Source organism: Triticum aestivum, chromosome 4B (genome assembly GCF_018294505.1).
Source record: "Triticum aestivum cultivar Chinese Spring chromosome 4B, IWGSC CS RefSeq v2.1, whole genome shotgun sequence".
In the NCBI taxonomy this organism is placed as follows: Eukaryota; Viridiplantae; Streptophyta; class Magnoliopsida; order Poales; family Poaceae; genus Triticum; species Triticum aestivum.
In genome coordinates, this window is record NC_057804.1 from 665,102,402 (window position 1) to 665,109,581 (window position 7,180).

Below are 7,180 nucleotides of genomic sequence, written 5' to 3' on the forward strand. Positions count from 1 at the left end.
AAATTATTTAGGGCAGTGAACTTGATTAAGCCGCTCTCCAAAAGTATAGTTATTTTATAGTCAATTATTTACCTTTCATACAAAAAGGTAATTATGATTTTGGAGCAGAGAGTGCAATAATTATGCTTATATTACTATTGATTTTCTTCATTTTCGACACGTCGGTGCAAATGGTATTGCTGTCCAGTAATTTGATTAAGGATGTGTTGATGTTGCATACCCCGAGTGGGTACATATGTGACAAGAACTACGTCCTCATGTTGTTGTCACTAGTGATCTTATATTTAAAATAATATGTGGATTTCTATCATAGGGTACTAAATTATTCCTCAAATCCATGCAGTGCTCTGTTTATTGTTATCATGTAATATATTTGGTATGATTTGGATCAAATACTTATATATGGCCGAGAAAAGAAGTCCATCATTCGAATGAACACATGACTGTCTTCTTTTTGTGAGATCACTTGTACGCACCTGTATTTGTGTGGTGCACCAATTCCGCCGTAGCCTGAAAAGGTTCTGACATTTTATTTTATTTTGCAAAATGCTTGAAAATAGCGTTGTGCATCTGTCTACCATACCATGTAATCTCAAATCCAAATATATCTCATAGCTCCAAATGATACTATCCACCATAAAATTGTCTTTTATTGTTGACAGGAAAATCTATGCTTAAATGTTCCTGTGTGTGTCAAGATGTAGCAGACCTAGACTCGAGTATATCATCATTCAATTGGTGTTCTGAAATCATCTGGATCCCCTTTGCTATTGCCAAAATCCGAGCTCCTTAGTTTCTTCCCTTCTAGTAAATTAATGAGCTGTGTATGCGGCATAAAAACTATTCTAAGCATATGAGATGGTGAAAGAGCCGACATTTTATCAATGATGAGTTACTTGGTTGTTATCCACCTCCTCCTCCTCATTCTTGCTGAATGGCTCGCCAGGGGCAGTGGTAGAGAACCGACGTGGACCGTGACAACAAGGCGACCCGCTGTCGTCACTGTTGCTCATCATTGTTTTCCAGCCACATCACCGCTTGCTCGTAAGGTCTGCTGAGCTTGACCTTGTTGCGCCGCTGCTGGGCAGAGATTAAGCTGTGCGTCAGCCTATATGCGGAGGACGTGATCCTCTTGGCCAATCCGAAGAAATTGGAAATCGACGCGCTAATGCAAATCTAGAAGGATTTCAGTGATGCCTTGGGCCTCAAGATCAACCCACAAAAATCCACGACGACGCCCATTAGGAGTGATGATGCTAAGCTGCTGGAAGTGCTTCAGAATTTTGGAAGGAAAATATCAATCTTGCCAATAAGATAATTGGGCCTCCTGATTACCATCTCCAGAGCGCTTGGTGCATCTCCAGACTACGCTTGGTGCATTTACAATGATAAAAGTTCACGAATTTTAAAAACAAATGCTCACGTGTTTGAAAAACATATGGCGGACCCGAACAAAGTTTGAGGTTATGAAAAAAGTTCCTGGATTTGAGAAATTCACAAGAAAATTAAAAATGAAAAAACAAAAAAAAGGGAAAGAAGAAGCAAACATAAAACTGGAATAAAAAATAAATAAAGACCGGACAAAAGCTTTCTAAAATGGTCGGAAGTATCTAAAATCGATGAAAAGTTTCAAGCATATATTGTCCCACCCATAACTATCTTAGCCCACCATGGGGATCTGTGCCCCATAGATGAGAGCAATTAGTCAAGGGGTATCCCTTGCTGGAGCCCCGTAACAGTCACTTTTGTGGGCTGGGAGCATGCCAAATGTTGCGTCCAGCCGCCGCCGCATGTTGCGTGCCGGACATTTCCTCCGGATTTTTTAAATATTTCTGTGCATGTTTTCAAGTTTTAGATTGTATTTTCCCGGTTTCTGTTGGCTTTTCGGTTTTGTTCTGATATTTCTACGTTTTGAAAAAAAATAGTGAATTTTGTGCTTGACAAAAAGAATTTTATGCTATAATGAGAAGCACAGATTTGCTTTCCAAGAAGGCATAGATTTTGCTTCCATGAGAACCATAGATTTGCTTCTCATGAAGGTATAGATTTACCTCCACGAAAACACAACTATACTTCTTGAAAAGGGAAAAAATCACTAGTTTTTTTTATGGAAGACACACATTTGCTTCTCGTGAAGGCACAGATTTTCTTTTGTGAGAAGCACAAATTTACTTTTCAAAATTGTGTTTTTTTTTCACTTTCTGTGTGTGCTTATGATAGAAGCACAGATTTGCATCTCGTGAAGGCATAGATCTGCGTTTTTGGAAAGAAACATATTTTTTTTGAGACAAACTCGCGAAACTTTTATTCAACCATCACAATGTTTATAGGGACGAACAAAAGATCGCCGGGGTGGCCTAACCAGACATGGCGGCCGGTCCCCAACGTTAATGCATGCTTCGCGAGATTGTGTGCCTCAAAGTTCGAGGATCTAAATTCATGACTAAAAGAACATGAAGAGAAAAAACGAGCTCTATCCGTTATTTCATGTACCACTGCTCCATATGCTGCCGCCGTCCCACTTTTGATCGCCTCCACCGCTGTCAAGCAATCCGAGGCGATGAAAACTTTCTGCTCGTACAAGTCCTCGGCAAGCGCCAGTGCTTCCCTTGTAGCTAGAACTTCAAGCACCTCCGGGTCGACTATGTTGTTGAAGATAACTGCCGAGGCCCCCAAATACACACCCGATGCATCGCGTCAAACGGCTCCCACAGCCCCCTTCCACCAGCACGTGGCACAGCTGCATCGACATTAATCTTAACATGAACCTCCGGTGGTGGCTGCCAAGCAGTTGGGCGAGCCCTTGGAGTTGCCGGTGACCTCTCAATAGGTTTCTGTATGTGTTTCAAATCAGCCAAGTAGCTAGTGACAAAACCATGAGTAGCGAGAGGAGTTTTGTAAATTCCTTCATGTATGATCTTTCTCCTCGCCGTCCAAATCGCCCATAGTGTGACAATCATGGTAGTGAATTCCTCCGGAGGAAGGGACTCGCTCATCAGAAAGAGCCATCTCTTTTCCTGATCATCCCTATGCATACACATATGCTGCACCATATCCTCATTTGATAGAGCCCACACACATCGGGCGTAGTTGCAGTCAAGAAGAGAATGGCGCCAGTTGTCATCTGCTCCGCACAACGCACATACATGCGATGATGACATGTTTCGTCGGTGCAGAACATCACTGGTAGGAAGTGAATGACGAGCGAGCCTCCATGTGAATATTTTCAGTTTTGAAGGAACTTGCAATCCCCAAATAGATGACCATCCTTTGGAATCCCCGCTGGACATATCCTCGGCCTCTTCTAGCCGGTCCTCCCGTCCCATCTTCATCTTATGGATCAATTTGTAAGCTGATTTTACTGAGAAACGGCCCCTCGGATCGCCCGACCATGCCCAAAAGTCGTCCACTTGTCTAGTACATAGGGGGGTCTGCAGGATTGCCTCAGCGTCAGCAGGAACAAAGACTTGGCGTATGACCTCCTCACTCCATCATGCCATGGATGGTTCGATCAGCTCGCTTACCATCTGTGGTGGATCAGCTACCCGAGGCGGGAAAGGTTTCATAAGGCCACTTCTCGGGAGCCAGTTGTGATGCCAAATTCTGGTCGTTGCTCCATCGCCAATGCGCCTGATGATCCCATGGTTCAATACATTTCTTCCATCAATCATAGCTCGCCAGACTTGCGATGGATGGGGGCCTAGCTCCGCCTCCAATAAGGTCGTCACCGAGTAGTAAACTGCTTTGAGAATGCGAGCACTTAGGGATTCAGGTTCTTGTAGAAGTCGCCAAGCCTGCCTTGACAGTAAGGCAACGTTGAAGATCTCAAGATCTCAAAAACCCAGCCCCCCTAGGTCCTTTGGCCTTGTCATGACATCCCAGTAGACCCAGCATGGCTTCCTTCTACCTTGTTTGCTGCCCCACCAAAACTGTCGTATGATCGATGTTACACTCTCGCAAACTCCTCTAGGAAGTCTGAAGCAAGACATTGAAAACACTGGGATCGCTTGTGCAACCGATTTGATGAGGACTTCCTTTCCACCGACCGAAAGCATTTTCTGCATCCATCCTCTTACTTTCTCCCACACTCTGTCCCGAAGGTACTTGAACATGCCATTTTTTGAGTGACCTACATCCGTTGGGAGCCCTAAATATCTGTCACTCAAAGATTCATTACGGACATTTAGACTTTGCATGACACCTTGCTTAAGAGAATCTGGACACCCTCTGCTAAAGAAAACAGAAGATTTTTCATGATTTATTCTCTGTCCCGAGGCTCCACAATAAGTATCCAGCAGATTTGATACCAACTCTGCTCCCTCCACACTTGACTTAAAAAGCAACAGGCTATCGTCTGCAAACAATAGATGGCTAACAGTTGGGGCTGTAGGGGCCACCTTGATGCCGACAAATGCAGACGACTGAGAACTGGACTTCAAAAGGCACGACAGGCCCTCTGCTGCAAGTAAGAAAAGGTAAGGGGAGATCGGATCTCCCTGTCGAATACCCCTTGAGGGTTTAAACTGCTCTAGCTTTTCACCATTCAACAACACAGAAAAAGATACTGATTTCACCATCCCCATGATAATGTCCACCCAAGCTGACGAGAAACCTAGCTTGAGCATTATGGCCTGAAGATAATCCCATTCCAAGAGATCATATGCTTTCAGCATATCAAGTTTCAGTGCACAACTGCTATTGGTTTTTGATCGGTTCCTCTTCATAAAATGCAAACACTCGTAAGCAGAAATAATGTTATCGGATATCAATCTGCCGGGAACGAATGCTGACTGTTCTTCAGAAATAATGTCAGGTAGTATGACCTTCAGTCTATTAGCTATGACTTTTGAGGCAATTTTATAGAGCACGTTACAGAGGCTAATAGGTCTGAATTGAGAGAGGTGGGTCGGACTTGTTACCTTTGGGATCAGAACTAAGACAGTGTCATTGATTGCCTCTGCACTCTCCTCTCCCTTTATAATCCTGAGGACCACTTCTGTCACCTCTTCCCCACAGATATCCCAATGGCGCTGGTAAAAATGTGCGGGGAAACCATCCGGGCCGGGTGCCTTTATAGGAAACATTTGGAAGAGCGTTGCCTTGACCTCATTACTGGTATAAGGAGCACACAAACCTTCATTCATAGCCGGTGTTACCCTCGCAGGGACATGCATAAGAACATCATCCATCCCGGTCACACCCTCGGTGGTGTATAAGGACTTGTAGAAATCTATCACCATGCCTCTCAGCTCAGTCGGATCATCTGTGAGCACTCCTAGGGAGTTTTGCAACGCCTTGATCATATTCCGTTTCCGCCTCATGCTGGCTCTCATATGAAAGAATTTTGTATTTCTATCTCCCGATGCGAGCCACTGCAAACGCGATCTCTGGCGCCACATTAGTTCCTCTCTATGGTAAAGCTCCACCAGCTTCTCATTAATCTTCAATTCGACGTGAGTTGGCCTCGTCCGTGCCGGGTCGCTCCGTAACTACTCCAACTGGCATTTAGCTTCTTTCATTTGCTTTCGCACGCTCCCAAGAGTATCTTTACTCCAAACAACGAGATCCTTCGAGATTGAGAGCAGTTTGTCCAGAAAACCTCCAACTCCATACCCCGGCGCCACCGCATTCCATCTTGAGATGATCGTGTCTCACCACTCCTCATGTGATTCCCACATCACTTCATACCTGAACTGTTGGTCTAATCTTTCTGTTGCGAGTCCGTCTCCAACAAGATAGGCCCATGATCTGAAGACGCAGACGTGATATGGCTAACTTGTGTTAGCGGGAACCTTTCCATCCAACTCGGCGTTGCTAGAGTGCGATCAAGGCGAACGCGCGTGTACGAGCCACCCCTCACCTTCTTCTCAAACGTCCAAAAGCGGCCCTGATAGCCCAGATCCATTAACATGCAAATATCAACCGTGTCTCGAAAGGCTTGAATTTGTGCATTACTACGATTAGCAGCACCTTGATGTTCTTCCGGACATAGAACTTCGTTGAAATCCCCCATGCAGAGGCATGGCAGGTCATTCAAAAAAGATAAACCTTTCAGCAGATCCCAAGTTTGGCTCCTCAAATGAGTTTGAGCCTCTCCATATACAAAAGTCAGCCTCCGAGGATCTTGACCAGCCTCCTGAATTCTAACATCAATGTGATAGACGGAGTCACCTAAAATCTGAACATCTATAGTGTTATTCCAGAAAATACCCATACCTCCACTTCTCCCTTGGCTATCAATAGCATATGCATGATCATATCCCAACGTATTTGCAAAAGCTTCAACCCGCACACCACTTATCTGTGTTTCAACAATACATAACACATCAGGGGCAAACTTCCTCGCGAACTCGCGAAGTTCTCGAACTGCCGCCGGTTTGCCCGTGCCACTGCAGTTCCAACACAAGGCACTCATTGGGCTCGGTGGAGCTCCTCGAAGGAGCCCGCAAAATTCTTCACTGCCGAAACCGATCCCTATGTACCATCATCAACTACCTTAGACCTCTTAGGGTCTCTCTGGGGAGGAGGACTTGACAGGTTGCTTCCAACAGGAACAACCGCTAGCTGCATGTTACTTGCTGTGTCAGGTGGCATACCATCAGAAGCTAAGCCACTCTTGTTTTTCTCTTGTCTGTCTTGTCTCTTCCTGGTTAAGTCATCAGTGTCCATCTCACAAGACACTTCTGCTGGTTCGTACGGTTTATGCCCACCCACTGCTCCAGAATAAACACCGACAAAGTCCTCCCGATCTCTTGATCTGCCGCCGTTTGATCTGCCTCCACGGCGACCGCCACGACGGCCGCGGCCTTCTCCAGGGCCTCTACCCGATCTCATGAACCAGTCAGCCCTGAGTTCCTTGAACACTAAAGCAGATGGTGGGTGGATCTCATTGCCATGTTCTTTGTATAGGTGACCAAGCATCCCGCAGACGGCGCACCAGTCAGGGAGCCGCTCGTACTTTACTTTGTAAATCTTCCTTTTTCCCTCTCTAACCATGGATACCGCATTCTTGAGAGGTTTGTGCACATTGATTCGTAACCAGACACGATAAAAATTCTCGGTGAAATCATGGGACTGGGTTTCAGGAAAAAGAACCTCACCAACCTTAGAGGCCAGAGGATGGATTAGATGAGCATAGAGATCTGACACGTCATGGATTTGGATCCAAATATCAATACTC